This window comes from Apium graveolens, chromosome 10 (genome assembly GCF_009905375.1).
Source record: "Apium graveolens cultivar Ventura chromosome 10, ASM990537v1, whole genome shotgun sequence".
NCBI lineage: Eukaryota > Viridiplantae > Streptophyta > Magnoliopsida > Apiales > Apiaceae > Apium > Apium graveolens.
The window spans coordinates 41,302,488-41,320,729 of NC_133656.1; the positions used below are offsets into that span (position 1 = coordinate 41,302,488).

Below are 18,242 nucleotides of genomic sequence, written 5' to 3' on the forward strand. Positions count from 1 at the left end.
AGCTGCATCTAAATCCAGGTTCAACTTTTTCAATGCCCAGTAGGCCTTATGCTCAAGCTCCACAGGTAGATGACATCCCTTACCGTACACCAACTGAAACGGGGACATACCAAGTGGAGTTTTGTATGCTGTTCTGTAAGCCCAAACAGCTTCATCGAGCTTTAAAGACCAATCCTTCCTTGACGGACAAACAACCTTCTCTATAATGCGCTTGATCTCTCTGTTAGACACTTCCGCTTGACCATTTGTTTATGGATGATAGGTAGTAGCCACTCGATGATTCACATTATAACGCTGCATCATAGAAGTGAACTTACGGTTGCAGAAATACGACCCTTCATCACTTATGATTACCCGAGGTGTTCCAAACCTTGTGAAAACCTGCTTATGAAGAAAATTTAGCACTGCCTTTGCATCATTTGTCGGTAAAGCTTTGACTTCTACCCATTTTGATACATAATCGACTGCCAGCAAGATGTACTGATTATTGCAAGATGAGACAAAAGGCCCCATGAAATCGATTCCCCAAACATCAAAGACCTCGACTTGAAGCATCACAATTAACGGCATCTCATCCTTTCTCGTCAAATTTCCCACTCTTTGGCAACGATCACACCTTAAAATAAACTGATGAGCATCCTTAAACAAAGTAGGCCAGAAAAAACCTGCTTGCAGAATACGAGCTGCCGTCTTCTCACCACCATAGTGTCCACCATAAACCGTGGAGTGGCAGTCTCGTAATATCCCCTCCGTCTCACAGAACGGGATACATCTCCTGATGATCGGGTCAGCTCCCTGTCTAAATAAATATGGTTCATCCCACATATACCACTTCACCTCATGCAGAAACTTCTTCTTTTGAGCTGAGGTCAATTTAGGAGGCATTACATTGCTGACGAGATAGTTTACAATATCTACAAACCATGGTTCTTGCTCCTGAACTGCAAACAACTGCTCATCCGGAAAAGATTCATTGATTAATGTCCTATCTTGTGAAGTAGAATAGGGATTCTCCAACCTAGAGAGATGGTCAGCTACTTGATTCTCAGTACCTTTTCTATCCTTGATCTCTAACTCAAATTCCTGAAGTAAAAGCACCCAACGAATGAGTCTCGGCTTCGAATCCTTCTTGGAAACCAGATAGCGAATGGCCGCATGATCAGTGAATACTGTTACTTTAGTACCAAGTAGATAGGATCGAAATTTCTCGAAACCAAAGACTATAGCCAAGAGCTCCTTCTCAGTAGTGATGTAGTTCATTTGGGCCCCATTTAAAGTCTTACTCGCATAGTAGACCACATGGAAGAGATTTTTCTTGCGCTGTCCCAAAACTGCACCTACCGCATAATCACTCGCATCACACATCATCTCAAACGGTTCTTTCCAATCTGGTGCTATAATAATTGGTGCAGTGATCAAACTCTTCTTGAGAGTCTCGAATGCTTCCCAACATTCATCATCAAATTTGAAAGGCACATCTTTCTCAAGCAAATTGCACAACGGCTTAGATATCTTTGAAAAGTCCTTGATGAATCTCCGATAAAAACCCGCATGACCAAGAAAACTACGGATTCCTTTCACAGAATTAGATGGTGGAAGATTTTCAATGACTCCCACCTTGGCCTTGTCCACCTCCAGACCCTTGTTAGAGACCTTATGCCCAAGAATAATGCCTTCACGCACCATAAAATGACATTTCTCCCAATTGAGCACCAAATTAGTTTCCACGCACCTTTTGAGTACGGCGCGAAGATTATTCAAACATTCATCATATGAATATCCAAAGACGGAGAAGTCGTCCATGAACACTTCGACATTATTTCCAATCATGTCAGAGAATATAGCCATCATACATCTCTGAAAAGTGGCCGGTGCGCCACCTAACCCAAATAAAACTCTGCGAAAAGCAAACGTGCCAAATGGACAAGTGAAGGTAGTCTTTTCCTGATCCTCTGGTGCAATACAAATCTGATTATACCCTGAATAGCCATCCAGAAGACAAAAATACTCATGACCAGCCAACCTGTCAAGCATCTGATCAATAAACGGAAGAGGAAAGTGATCCTTCCTTGTGGCTTTGTTCAATTTTCGATAATCCATGCATACTCTCCATCCTGTAACTGTTCGAAAGGGGATGAGCTCATTCTTTTCATTTGCTACCACAGTGATACCTCCTTTCTTAGGTACACATTGTACGGGGCTCACCCACGAACTGTCAGAAATAGGATAAATGATGCCTGCATCCAGCCATTTCAGAATTTCTTTCTTCACCACCTCCTTCATGATAGGATTCAGTCTGCGCTGCTGTTCAACAGTCGGCTTACTACCTTCCTCTAGCAGAATTTTATGCATACAATATGAAGGACTTATCCCCTTGATGTCTGCTATGGTCCATCCAATAGCCGATTTGAATTCTCTCAAAATCCTTAAGAGCTTGTCTTCCTCACTACCTGAAAGGTCAGATGAAATAATAACAGGTAAAGTAGATGCATCACCTAAAAAAACATACCTCAAGTGTTCAGGTAATGGCTTGAGCTCCAAGGTAGGTGCTTCCTCTATTGATGGTTTGAGCTTTCCTTCAGCATTCTTGAGGTTAGAAGTACCAAGAGATTCAAACGGCATGTCCAGCTTTCGCTTCCAGGGAGAAGCGTTCAGATATTATAATTGCTCGTTGCCATCTTCATCATCGCTGTCAAAATCCCCCACTAAGGCCTTTTCCAATGCATCAGACATTAGCATGCGATCGAGTTCCGAAGTAACCGCAGAATCAATCACATCCACTTTTAAGCATTCCTCATCTTCTGTAGGGAATTTCATTGCCTTGAAGACGTTGAATGTCACATCCTGATCTTGTACCCGCATAGTAAGTTCACCTTTTTACACATCTATCAAGGTACGGCCAGTAGCCAAGAAAGGTCTTCCCAAGATTATGTGAATCTTCTTATCTTCCTCAAAATCCAGAATAACAAAATCTGCAGGAAAGAAGAGCTTCTCCACCTTGACTAGCACATCCTCCATTATGCCCCTTGGGTAAGTAATGGAACGATCAGCCTATTGTAGAGACATGTATGTGGGTTTTGGATCAGGCAAATCCAACTTTTTAAAGATCGACAACGGCATCAGATTAATGCTTGCTCCCAAATCACAAAGGCACTTGTCAAAAGTTAACTTGCCAATGGTGCAAGGAATGGTGAAGCTTCCTGGATCTTTCAGTTTTGGCGGTAACTTTTGTTGCAGAGCAGCGCTGCATTCTTCCGTGAGAGCAACGGTCTCAAGGTCATCCAGTTTCACCTTCCTTGAAAGAATACTCTTCATAAACTTCGCATAACTAGGCATTTGCTCCAGAGCCTCATCGAAAGGTATATTGATGTGAAGTTTCTTGAACACCTCCAGAAACTTACCGAACTGTGTATCCAGCTTTTGTTGCTGCAATCTCTTAGAAAAGGTGGTGGAGGATAGAGCTGTTTCTCCCCTGTATTACCCTCAGGCAGAGTGTGTTCAACAGTAGTCTTCCTTGGTTCCGCCGCTTTCTCCTTTTGCTTAGCTTCTTCATCTCTAATTTCAGCTTCTCCTTCTTTTGTTTTTTCAGCATCAGCAACTTTTCCAGACCTTAAGGTAATAGCCTTGACTTGCACTTTAGCTTCCTTCCTGCCTGGTACTTCCGTGTCACTGGGAAGAGTGCCAAAAACTTGTTAGGGCGAAAACACGCGCTAGTATTCACGCAAGTATATGCGTTCGCAAGTAATATAGAATACTTTCTAGTTCGTTCCCTCAGAGACTCAGACTAAATTATTGTCTAATTAAACTCACTCACCAATGTATGATTACTTCTCAATGTTAAGATACTAACACTTAAAATTGTTGATTAAATATTAACTATAATTAACTACTTAATTAATCACTTAACTAACACTTCAATTTATCAATAATAAAACACTCATGAGATCACAACTTCATTATTACTTCCTTCTATAGCCATTGTTATTACCTTTAGCATGTGACAGTGATGATATTAATCGAATAACACGAAACTGATAAAAGCCAACTTTCATTGTACTAATACCATTCTACCAAGCATCCACAATTAAGATAGAAGTTGAATAGTCATCAATTATGTTGAGTTCCCATATGTCTACAGAAATTGACAACACAACGATTTAAGCACAAGTTATTCCTTTTGATTACATAGGGCAAAAAAAACTGTTAGAGTTACCCACTGTTAGGGCGAAAACACGCACTAATATTCACGCAAGTATACGCGTTCGCAAGTAATATAGAATACTTTCTAGTTCGTTCCCTCAGAGACTCAGACTAAATTATTGTCTAATTAAACTCACTCACCAATGTATGATTACTTCTCAATGTTAAGATAATAACACTTAAAATTGTTGATCAAATATTGACTATAATTAACTACTTAATTAACCACTTATCTAACACTTCAAATTATCAATAATAAAACACTCATGAGATCACAACTTCATTATTACTTCCTTCTATAGCCATTGTTATTACATTTAGCATGTGACAGTGATGACATTAATCGAATAACACGAAACTGATAAAAGCCAACTTTCATTGTACTAATACATTCTACCAAGCATCCACAATTAAGATAGAAGTTGAATAGTCATCAATTATGTTGAGTTCCTATATGTCTACAGAAATTGACAACACAACGATTTAAGCACAAGTTATTCCTTTTGATTACATAGGGCAAATAAAACTATTAGAGTCACCCACTAATCATGCACAACGTACATGAACCTATGCTAGCATGGCATGTTCTAAATCTCAAGATCCACCGTCGCTTTACAAGAGATTAACACCCTATCTTATATGTTCGCGACGCACATAAGACGAATATGCGCAACCAATACTAGATATCATGCAATCATCACACACTAAAGTATTAAACAATTAACTAAAGAATTCCATAATAAATCCGTTGTAACCCCATGATCACGATTAGCCCATAATAGAACTCATCGCCATCATGGGTTCATATGAAATCATGATAAACAAACACAAGAAAATAATAACTAAACTAATTATATTAAAACAGAGTACGTCACAAGAGTAAATAAGTCAAAGCAAGAAAACTAGCATCCAACGTTACAACGAAACAAGAATCACAAGAATATATGCTTCCTCTTCGTTGCGGTGTGCTAAATCGGTCTTCTTCCTTATCTCCTTCGCTTCTTGCGTAAAACACAATCTAAAACATAATCTCCTTAATAATCTCTATGAAAACGTCTCAAATCTACCTATATAATAGTCCCATAAAACTCAGATTACATAGAAGTTGGAAGCCACACAGAAGTAGAAGTCTAAAATAATTCAACTTTTTCCCCGACCTTGCGCGGCCGCTCAGCATTTCTGCGCGGGCGCGCAGGCCGCTGCGCGGCCGCTCAGCATTACTGCGCGGGCGCGCAGGACCCTACTGGAAAAATTCCAAGCTTGTTCCGTTTCTTCGCCGTAATCTGCCCATTCCTTTCCTCTCGCAATGGTGAACACATGCCAAGGCTTATTCTTGATGATTCCTCCCCCGAAATGCAACTAATACCCTGAAATGCATAAACACTAGAAAAACGCATTAAATACACATAATACTTGATTTCAAGACACCAATTTAAGCCATTTTAAGACGTTCTAAGTGGTATAAAATGCCACTTATCACACCCCCAAACTTAAATCGATGCTTGTCCTCAAGCGTCACAGACTCAAAACAAATAAAAATATGCATGAGTGCAATCTATATGAAAATGCAACGATCCCCCTTACTACAATTAACCAACCAAATTGTCACATCTCAACGAATGCAGTTAGACATCTAAAGATCAATAAACTCATGCAACCGGACAAACAGCCAGAAACGTGGTGTGTGCAAATGCTTAACAGATATGCTTCAGAACTAGACCAATTACTATAACTAGACTATCCTCAAGGCAATCCTACGATTATACAAAGAATAAAAATTCTAGGCACAAAGTGATATACAACACTACAAGAACTCTGGAGCTTACTACGGAATTGTGCTTTCTATTTACAACTCAAATGCTTATTTGACCGTGCAATGAGTGAGGTCCACAAAAGACTTATACAATGGTATCCATGTAACGAGCGTTAGGTTAGCGGATCCCAGACTCTAAAAGCCTTAGGTCACTAGGCACAAAGTCCCCTAAGAACTTAATAACTCGAATACCAAAGAGCCCACTCTTGATCAATTATGCAGAAATTTATTTATTTATTTATTTTTTTTTCATAACTTCTGAGCAAGTGCATTTCGCTCCATCTTACTCAACCCTAGACTACTCGCAACATAAGCGAGCCGGCTACTAGCCATTTGACACCTAGCCACAACTAGCAACAACTTCCATATTTTTTTTCTCCAAAAAAAATTTTCTTTTTCATGTTTTTATCACTAAGAACCTATAATCGAATTCTAAGCATAATAAATAGATTGACCTTGAAAACAACCAAATCATAACAACAATCTAGCCCTTACGTATTCTTTAAGACTCAGTGGACTTACAATTGTTTCTAGCATGCATATCAACCTACACAACTTAATATCACTTTAATGCTATCACTACACTCGCATCAATATCACAATTCAGTCGATAAATCATTGCAAAAGGGATCATAGTAAATGCATGAGCTACATGACATTCATAAAAAAAACTATATGGCATAAATTATGTAACTATATGAACTAACTATCATGAATATGCAACTAAATGACACACACACAATATTCCTTTAACTACCACCCCCAAACTAAAAATCTTCACTGTCCTCAGTGAAAGTAGTAGAAAGGAACACAGGGTATACCTACTCGGAGTCATCATCATCATCACCCTCAGCGGGTGGAGTATCAGGCGGCGGGTATGCAGAGTCCTCACCAAAAACTGGCCACTGGATATCAGCTCCAAGGCCTCGAAAAGCAGTCCCTAACGCAAGGGTGAGCTCCTGAGCAAACCTACTCTGCGTTTCATACATGGCATCCATCCGCCGTGAAAGCCTCCTATACTGGGCATCACCCATCCCAGCACCCTCCTGAGCTCTCGACGAACCAGCCTCACCACGCCCTGGCCTAGCCATAGTAGCACCTCGTGCTGGACGCCCTCTTGGAAGACGATAACCCAGCCCATGCTCCTCAGGCTCACCACCGGTCCACTCCTGCATCCCATTCAGAGTGCCAGAATCTATCAGAGCTGCTGGCAACTGCAACTACTCATGATCCGGCCAGTTCACTCCCACTGCTCGGCATAGCTTCGTAACCGTGGATGCATAAGGGATGTTCATATGCTTTGCTCCCCTCAAAAACTTCAGAATTCCTTGGTAGATAAACTCACCAAGGTCCACATAGTATTCCTCATTCAGAATTCCCCACAACAGCTGTGCTCTCTCAACTGTGACCTCGTGTGCATGTGAAGAAGGCAAAATATTAGCACATATAAATGCATTCCATGCACGGGCATACCTGTTCATGGCGATCGCCGGAAAGTGACGATACTCATTATTGGCTGGACTGCGGTTCCAAACTGTGCCCGGTCGACAGAGAGTCGCACAAATCAAATCCAAGTCAAAATCCTCAGCAGTCTTTTCATTCCAGTTCTCCTCCTCGGGCTTCCTCTCTCGCTGTCCAATCACACGGCGAATCGCCGCAAGATGATAATCAACCGTCAGCCCACGGACTACAGAAAACCCATTCTTTTCAGCCTTCGCGTTCGCGTAGAACTCGCGAACAACGCTCATCGGTACTGCTTCGGGTGACTCACAAAAAGCTATCCACCCCTTCTCTGTAATCATGGGCAACAACTCACCATCCCTCCCTGATGGTAAAAACCCCCTCTCCTTCAGAATCGGCTTCCCCAACAGCCTAGTGTACTCCTCCTCCGCAGCTCTGTCAGTTAACCGAGGCCTTGCAGCAGTGCCCCTCGAAGAATCAGCAGTAGGAACTGTGCTGCTGCTGTCAATAGTGCGTGCTCTCTTTGGTGCCATTGATTCGTGAATAGAAGTGTGTAAGAACTGATTTTTGATATTTGTGAGAGGGTTTAAGTGTAGGAAGTTTTGTGGGAGATATGTAGGATAGGTGTATGTATATATGGATTAGATTAGGGTTTGGAAATTAAGGGTTAAAATGATGGGGTATTGGGAACAATTCGTGGGTTTATCGGCTAAAACTATTTTTGTGTTTTTGTTTTTTTTTTCTGAACTGCAAAAAATTTTTTGGAACTCGACCCCTGCGCGGCCGCTCAGCATTTCTGCGCGGGCGCGCAGTAAGCTGCGCGGCCGCTCAGCATAGCTGCGCGGGCGCGCAGAGGGTCTCTGGAATTTTTTTTTTTCAGCCCCTGTTTTCTGATTTTTTTTGTGTTTTTGGATAGGTTATTAACTTCTAAGGGTTCCTGTAACAACAATTCATGGGTTGCCTCCCACGCAGCGCTTCTTTTTCGTCATTAGCTTGACGTTCCGTACCTTTCTCAAGTAGTCAACAAAATGGCACTAACCACCTCTCGGTTTGCCATGTCCCCATAGTAGTGCTTCAACCGCTGACCGTTAACCTTGAATGCTTGGTCTGAATCATTCTCAAAAATTTCCACCGCTCCATGTGGAAACACAGTTTTGACAATAAAAGGTCCAGACCACCTTGATTTCAACTTCCCAGGAAAAAGTCGGAGTCGAGAGTTGAATAAAAGAACTTGTTGCCATGGCACAAATAACTTAGGATGTAGCTTCCTATCGTGCCACCTCTTCACCTTTTCCTTATACATTTTGTTATTATCGTACGCTTGAAGTCGAAATTCATCAAGTTCATTAAGCTGAAGCATTCTTTTCTTACCAGCTGCATCTAATTCCAGGTTCAATTTCTTCAATGCCCAGTAGGCCTTATGCTCAAGCTCCGCTGGTAGATGACATCCCTTACCGTACACCAACTGAAATGGTGACATCCCTAGTGGAGTTTTGTATGCTGTTCTGTAAGCCCAAACAGCTTCATCGAGCTTTAAAGACCAATCCTTCCTTGACGGACAAACAACCTTCTCTAGAATGCGCTTTATCTCTCTGTTATACACTTCCGCTTGACCATTTGTTTGCGGATGATAGGCAGTAGCTACTCGATGATTCACATAATAACGCTGCATCATAGAAGTGAACTTACGGTTGCAAAAATGCGATACTTCATCACTTATGATTACCCGAGGCGTTCCAAACCTTGTGAAAATTTGCTTATGAAGAAAATTTAGTACTACCTTTGCATCATTTATCGGTAAAGCTTTAACTTCGACCCATTTTGAGACATAATCGACTGCCAGCAAGATGTACTGATTATTGCAAGACGAGATAAAAGGCCCCATGAAATCGATTCCCCACACATCAAAGACCTCGACTTCAAGCATCACATTTAATGGCATCTCATCCTTCCTTTACAAATTTCCCACTCTTTGGCAACGATCACACCTGAAAACAAACTGATGAGCATCCTTGAACAAAGTAGGCCAGAAAAAACCTGCTTGCAAAATACGAGCTGCCGTCTTCTCACCTCCATAGTGTCCACCATAAACCGTGGAATGGCAGTCTCGTAATATCCCCTCCGTCTCACAGAACGGGATACATCTCCTGATGATCTGGTCAGCTCCCTGTGTAAACAAATATGGTTCATCCCACATATACCACTTCACCTCATGCAGAAACTTCTTCTTTTGGCGGATGTCAAATTAAGAGGCATTATATTGCTGACAAGATATTTTATAATATCTGCAAACCATGGTTCTTCCTCCTGAATTGCAAACAACTGCTCATCCGGAAAAGATTCATTGATTAACGTCCTATCTTGTGAAGTAGAATCAGGATTCTCCAACCTAGAGAGATGGTCAGCTACTTGATTCTCGGTACCTTTTCTATCTTTGATCTCTAACTCAAATTCCTGATGTAAAAGCACCCAACGAATGAGTCTCGGCTTTGAATCCTTCTTAGAAACCAGATAGCGAATAGCTGCATGATCAGTGAATACTGTTACTTTCGTACCAAGCAGATAAGATCAAAATTTCTCAAAGCCAAAGACTATAGCCAAAAGCTCCTTCTCAGTAGTGGTGTAGTTCAATTGGGCACCATTTAAAGTCTTACTCGCATAGTAGACCACATGGAAGAGATTTTTCTTGCGCTGTCCTAGAACTGCACCTACCGCATAATCACTCGCATCACACATCATCTCAAACGGTTCTGTTCAATCTGGTGCTGTAATAACTGGTGCAGTGATCAAACTCTTCTTGAGAGTCTCGAATGCTGCCAAACATTCATCATCAAATTTGAAAGACACATCTTTCTCAAGCAAATTGCACAACGGCTTAGATATCTTTGAAAAGTCCTTGATGAATCGCCGATAAATACCCGCATGACCAAGAAAACTACGGATTCCTTTCACAGAATTGGGTGGGGGAAGATTTTCAATGACTCCCACCTTGGCCTTGTCCACCTCCAGACCCTTGCTAGAGACCTTATGCCCAAGGATAATGCCTTCACACACCATAAAATGACATTTCTCCCAATTAAGCACCAAGTTAGTTTCCACGCATCTTTTGAGTACGGCGCGCATATTATTCAAACATTCATCATATGAGTGTCCAAAGACGGAGAAGTCATCCATGAACACTTCGACGTTATTTCCAATCATGTCAGAGAATATAGCCATCATACATCTCTGAAAGGTGGCCGGGGCGCAACATAACCCAAACGAAACTCTACGAAAAGCAAATGTGCCAAATGGACAAGTGAAGGTAGTCTTTTCCTGATCCTCTCGTGCAATACAAATCTGATTATACCCGGAATAACCATCCAGAAGACAAAAATACTCATGTCCCGCCAATCTGTCAAGCATTTGATCAATAAATGGAAGAGGAAAGTGATCCTTCCTTGTGGCTTTGTTCAATTTCCTATAATCCATGCATACTCTGCATCCTGTAACTGTTCGAGTAGGGATGAGCTCATTCTTTTCATTTGCGACCACAGTGATACCTCCTTTCTTAGGTACACATTGTACGGGGCTCACCCACGAGCTGTCAGAAATAGGATAAATGATGCCTGCATCTAGCCATTTCAGAATTTCTTTCTTCACCACCTCCTTCATGATGGGATTCAGTCTTCGTTGCTGTTCCACAGTTGGCTTACTACCTTCCTCTAGCAGAATTTTATGCATACAATATGAAGGACTTATCCCCTTGATATCTGCTATGGTCCATCCTATAGCCGATTTGAATTCTCTCAAAATCCTTAAGAGCTTGTCTTCCTCACTACCTGAAAGGTCAGCTGAAATAATAACAGGTAACGTAGATGAATCACCTAAAAAAGCATACCTCAAGTGTTCAGGTAGTGGTTTGAGCTCCAAGGTAGGTGCTTCCTCTATTGATGGTTTGAGCTTCCCTTCAGCATTCTTAAGGTCAGAAGTACCAAGAGATTCAAATGGTATGTCCAGCTTTCGCTTCCAGGGAGAAGCATTCAGATATTGTAATTGCTCGTTGCTATCTTCATCATCACTGTCAAATTCCCCCACTAAGGCCTTTTCCAATGCATCAGACATTAGCATGTGCTCGAGTTCCGAAGTAACCGCGGAATCAATCACATCCACTTTTAAGCACTCCTCATCTTCTGTAGGGAATTTCATTGCCTTGAATACGTTGAAGGTCACATCCTGATCTTGGACCCGCATAGTAAGTTCCCCTTTTTGCACATCTATCAAGGTACGGCCAGTAGCCAAGAAAGGCCTCCCCAAGATTATGGGAATCTTCTTATCTTCCTCAAAATCCAGAATAACAAAATCTGCTGGAAAGAAGACCTTATCCACCTTGACGAGCACATCCTCAACTATGCCCCTTGGGTAAGTAATGGAACGGTCCGCCAATTGTAGCGACATGTATGTGGGTTTTGGATCAGGCAGATCCAGCTTTTTAAAGATCGACAAGGGCATCAGATTAATGCTTGCTCCCAAATCACAAAGGCACTTGTCAAAAGTTAGATTGCCAATGGTGCAAGGAATGGTAAAGCTTCCTGGATCTTTCAGTTTTGGTGGTAACTTTTGTTGCAGAACAGCGCTGCATTCTTCCGTGAGAGCAACGGTTTCAAGGTCATCCAGTTTCACCTTTCTTGAAAGAATAGTCTTCATAAACTTCGCATAACTAGGCATTTGTTCCAGAGCCTCAGCGAAAGGTATATTGATGTGAAGTTTCTTGAACACCTCCAGAAACTTCCCGAACTGTCTATCCAGCTTTTGTTGCTGCAATCTCTTAGGAAAAGGTGGTGGAGGATAGAGCTGTTTCTCCCCTGTATTAGCCTCAGGAAGAATGTGTTCAACAGTAGTCTTCCTTGGTTCCGCCGCTTTCTCCTTTTTCTTAGATTCTTCATCTCTAACTTCAGCTTCTACTTCTTTTGCCTTTTCATCCTCAGCTACTTTTCCAGACCTTAAGGTAATAGCCTTGACTTGCTCTTTAGCTTCCTTCCTGCCTGGTACTTCCGTGTCACTGGGAAGAGTGCCAGGTTGACGATTGAGCACTGCATTGGCTAATTGACCGATTTGATTTTCCAAGGTCTTGATAGAAACCGCCTGACTCTTGCACAACAGCTTAAGTTCCTCAAAATCAGCACTAGTAGGTGCAGCTGCACTTCCCTGTTGAGGATATGATTGCCTTGTAGCATACTGCTGTGGTTGCTGGAATCCAGATGGGTTAAACTGTTTACTCACCCCTTGCTGATATGGTGGCTGAATAGCATTCTGATTATTCCCCCAGCTGAAATTTGGATGATTTCTGTTATTAGGATGATAGGTCGCTGGCACTGGCTGCTGTTGTCGCTGATAATTATTCACATACTGAACAGATTCGTTGACAAGAGAACACTGATCCGTAGCATGAGAACCTGCACAAAGCTCACAAACCATAGCTATTTGATTAACTCCATACGTAGCCAGAGAATCAACCTTCATTGATAGCCCTTGGAGCTGGGCTGCAATAGCGGTGGCTGCATCAACTTCCAGAATACCTGCGACCTTGCCTGACGTCATCCTCTGAGTTGGATTTTGATGCTCATTTGCAGCCATTGTCTCTATAAGATTATACGCCTCAGTATAGCTTTTAGCCCATAAGGCTCCTCCAGCTGCTGCATCGAGCATGGGCCGAGATTGGGCCCCCAAACCATTATAAAAACCAGTGATTACCATCCAATTCGGCATTCCATGATGTGGACATTTTCTCAACATTTCCTTGTAGCGTTCCCAAGCCTCGCACATAGATTCTGTAGGTTGCTGCGCAAACTGAGTAAGAGCACTCCTCATAGCAGCAGTCTTTGCCATTGGATAAAACTTCACCAGAAACTTTTGCGCAAGATCTTGCCACGTAGTGATGGACCCAGCTGGTTCAGAATGTAACCAGTCTTTAGCCTTATCCCTCAGTGAGAATGGGAAAAGCCTCAACTTGATAGCCTCATCAGTCACGCCATTATACTTAAAAGTGCTGCAGATCTCAACAAAATTTCTTATGTGCATGTTGGGGTCTTCAGTTGCCGCTCCTCCAAAAGAAACAGAATTCTGCACCATCTGAATAGTGCCCGGCTTGATTTCAAAGGTGTTAGCTTGAATAGCCGGATGAAGGATGCTTGACTGAATATCATCAATTTTAGGCCGAGAAAAATCCATAAGAGCTGGATCATCTTGAACAATACGATCTCCCATGTTTACTGGTTCTTTCTGCTCAGCGCCTGAATCCGAATCCTCAAAATCTAACTTCTCCGGAATATCAAGAACTTCGTTTGTCTCCTCAGTTGTATCTAAAGTCCTCTTGCGAGCACGAGAACGAGTTTGCATAAACGCTTGCTAAAGTACCTGAAACACAACCGAAAAGAGTAAGTAACTACTACGTCCTAATCACTGAGTCCTAATGACCAATGATGGTAAGTACATAAACTAAACAAATACGCCGAGTCCCCGGCAGCGGCGCCAAAAACTTGTTAGGGCGAAAACACGCACTAATATTCACGCAAGTATACGCGTTCGCAAGTAATATAGAATACTTTCTAGTTCGTTCCCTCAGAGACTCAGACTAAATTATTGTCTAATTAAACTCACTCACCAATGTATGATTACTTCTCAATGTTAAGATAATAACACTTAAAATTGTTGATCAAATATTGACTATAATTAACTACTTAATTAACCACTTAACTAACACTTCAAATTATCAATAATAAAACACTCATGAGATCACAACTTCATTATTACTTCCTTCTATAGCCATTGTTATTACATTTAGCATTTGACAGTGATGACATTAATCGAATAACACGAAACTGATAAAAGCCAACTTTCATTGTACTAATACCATTCTACCAAGCATCCACAATTAAGATAGAAGTTGAATAGTCATCAATTATGTTGAGTTCCTATATGTCTACAGAAATTGACAACACAACGATTTAAGCACAAGTTATTCCTTTTGATTACATAGGGCAAATAAAACTATTAGAGTCACCCACTAATCATGCACAACGTACATGAACCTATGCTAGCATGGCAAGTTCTAAATCTCAAGATCCACCATCGCTTCACAAGAGATTAACACCCTATCTTATATGTTCGCGACGCACATAAGACGAATACGCGCAACCAATACTAGATATCATGCAATCATCACACACTAAAGTATTAAACAATTAACTAAAGAATTCCATAATAAATCCGTTGTAACCCCATGATCACGATTAGCCCATAATAGAACTCATCGCCATCATGGGTTCATATGAAATCATGATAAACAAACACAAGAAAATAATAACTAAACTAATTATATTAAAACAGAGTACGTCACAAGAGTAAATAAGTCAAAGCAAGAAAACTAGCATCCAACGTTACAACGAAACAAGAATCACAAGAATATATGCTTCCTCTTCGTTGCGGTGTGCTAAATCGGTCTTCTTCCTTATCTCCTTCGCTTCTTGCGTAAAACACAATCTAAAACATAATCTCCTTAATAATCTCTATGAAAACGTCTCAAATCTACCTATATAATAGTCCCATAAAACTCAGATTACATAGAAGTTGGAAGCCACACAGAAGTAGAAGTCTAAAATAATTCAGCTTTTTCCCCGACCTTGCGCGGCCGCTCAGCATTTCTGCGCGGGCGCGCAGGCTGCTGCGCGGCCGCTCAGCATTGCTGCGCGGGCGCGCAGGACCCTACTGGAAAAATTCCAAGCTTGCTCCGTTTCTTCGCCGTAATCTGCCCATTCCTTTCCTCTCGCAATGGTGAACACATGCCAAGGCTTATTCTTGATGATTCCTCCCCCGAAATGCAACTAATACCCTGAAATGCATAAACACTAGAAAAACGCATTAAATACACAGAATACTTGATTTCAAGACACCAATTTAAGCCATTTTAAGACGTTCTAAGTGGTATAAAATGCCACTTATCACCCACTAATCATGCACAACGTACATGAACCTATGCTAGCATGGCAAGTTCTAAATCTCAAGATCCACCGTCGCTTCACAAGAGATTAACACCCTATCTTATATGTTCGCGACGCACATAAGACGAATACGCACAACCAATACTAGATATCATGCAATCATCACACACTAAAGTATTAAACAATTAACTAAAGAATTCCATAATAAATCCGTTGCAACCCCATGATCACGATTAGCCCATAATAGCACTTATCGTCATCATGGGTTCATATGAAATCATGATAAACAAACACAAGAAAATAATAACTAAACTAATTATATTAAAACAGAGTACGTCACAAGAGTAAATAAGTTCAAAGCAAGAAAACTAGCATCCAACGTTAAAATGAAACAAGAATCACAAGAATATATGCTTCCTCTTCGTTGCGGTGTGCTAAATCGGTCTTCTTCCTTATCTCCTTCGCTCCTTGCATAATACCACGATCCTCTCTCTTAAAAACGTCTCCAAATCTACTTATATAATAGTCCCATAAAACTCAGATTACATAGAAGTGGAAGCCAAACAGAAATAGAAGTCCTAAAAAAAATTATCTTTTTTTCCGACCTTGCGCGGCCGCTCAGCATAGCTGAGCGGGCGCTCAGCTTTCTGCGCGGCCGCTCAGCATTGCTGAGCGGGCGCTCAGGACCCTTCTGGAAAATTCCTGAGTTTGCTCCGTTCCTTCGCTGTAATCTGCCCATTTCTTCCCTCTCTCAATGATGAACACATGCCAAGGTTATTCTTGATTATTACTCCTCTGAAATGCAACTAATACCCTGAAATGCATAAACACTAGAAAAACGCATCAAATACACAAAATACTTGATTTCAATTCACCAATTTAAGCCATTTTAAGATGTTCTAAATGGTTTAAAATGCCACTTATCAACTCCCTTGATAGAAATTGGTGGAGGAAGGTTTTCAATGACCCCCACCTTGGCTTTGTCCACCTCAAGACCTTTACTAGAGACCTTGTGCCTAAGAATATTGCCTTGTTACACCATGAAGTAACATTTCTCCCAGTTGAGAACCAAATTGGTTTCAACACACCTTTTAAGAACGGCGCCAAGATTTTGCAAGCACTCGTCAAAAGAATCACCGAACACAGAGAAATCGTCCATAAACACCTCCACATCCTGACCAATCATGTTAGAAAAGATAGCCATCATGCATCTCTGAAATGTGGCAGGTGCTCCACACAAACCAAAAGAAACTCTTCTGAAGTCGAAAGTCTCAAACGGACATGTGAAGGTAGTATTTTCCTGATCTTCTGGAGTAATGCAAATCTGATTATAGACTGAATAACCATCCAGAAGAAAATAATACTCATGCCCAGCCAATCTGTCAAGCATCTGATCAATAAAAGGACGAGGGAAGTGATCCTTCCTTGTTGCCTTGTTCAGCTTTCTGTAATCCATGCAAACTCTCCACCCAGTGACTGTTCGAGTAGGAGTGAGCTCATTCTTTTCATTAGCAACCACTGTGATGCCTCCTTTTTTCGGTACACTTTAAACTGGACTCACCCAAGAAGTGTCAGAAATGGGATAGATGATCCCTGCATCTAGTTACTTAAGAATTTCCTTCTTCACAACTTCTTTCATGATCGGATTAAGCCTTCTCTGTTGCTCAACAGTAGGCTTGCTACCTTCCTCTAGCAAAATTTTATGCATACAATAAGAAGAGATGATTCCCTTGATATCTGCTATAGTCCATCCAATTGCCGACTTGAACTCTCTCATAATTCTTAAGAGCTTTTCCTCATCACTACCTGAAAGGACAGATGCAATAATAATAGGAAAAGTAGATGCATCACCTAAAAAAGCATACCTTAAGTGTCCAGGCAATGGTTTAAGCTCAAGTATAGGAGCTTCCCCAATAGATGGCTTGAGGTGCTTTGGAGACTTGTTCAGCTCCTCCAATCTAAGAGATTCAAACGGCATATCCAGCCTTCGTTTCCAAGGAGAAGCATTCAAATACTGCAACTGTTCATAACCTTCATCGTCTTTACTATCTGAATTCCCCAACAAGGCCTTCTCTAAGGCATCAGACCTTAGCATTTGATCAAGTTCTGAAGTAACCACAGAATCGACCAATTCCACTTTTTTAAGTACTCCTTATTATCAGTAGGAAATTTCATGGCATTGAAAACATTGAACGTCACATCCTGATCCAGTACTTGCATACTGAGTTCACCCTTCTACACATCAATCAAGGTTCGGCCAATAGCCAAAAATGGTCTTCCCAAAATTTTGGGAATATTTTTATCCTCCTCAAAATCAAGAATTACAAAATTAGCAGGAAAGATGAGTTTTTCCACCTTGACCAAAACATCCTCTACAATGCCTCGTGGATATGTAATAGAACGATCGACCAATTGTAAGGACATATAAGTAGGCTTTGGATCAGGTAAGTCTAACTTCTTGAAGACAGAAAAAGGCATCAGATTGATGTTAGCTCCCAAATCACATAAACACTTGTCGAACGATAAGTTTCCAATGGTGTAAGGAATAGTGAAGCTTCCAGGATCTTTAAGCTTCGGAGGCAACTTCTGTTGTAGCACGACGCTGCATTCCTCCGTTAGAGCGACTGGACCGGAGCTCGGGCATTAGCGTGTTCGCCCCGTGAAGTGCCGACTGCCGCCCTTTCTAAGGCAAGTTTTTCTTAAGTCTTTTTCCTAATCTTTTCCAGGAGTGAGCATTTACCGGTTCAGAACCGAGAACCGAACCAAACCGATCAAAAATTGCGGTTCCG

The 18,242-nt window shown here is 41.4% G+C and overlaps 1 non-coding gene across 1 annotated transcript; it reads left to right on the plus strand.

The window, feature by feature from the left end:
* The first annotated feature begins 13,220 nt into the window (after nt 1-13,220).
* Nucleotides 13,221-13,327, plus strand: LOC141694127 (small nucleolar RNA R71). Its single transcript, XR_012563455.1, has one exon. It is a non-coding gene; the product is annotated as a small nucleolar RNA R71 (small nucleolar RNA).
* Nucleotides 13,328-18,242: the final 4,915 nt, after the last annotated feature.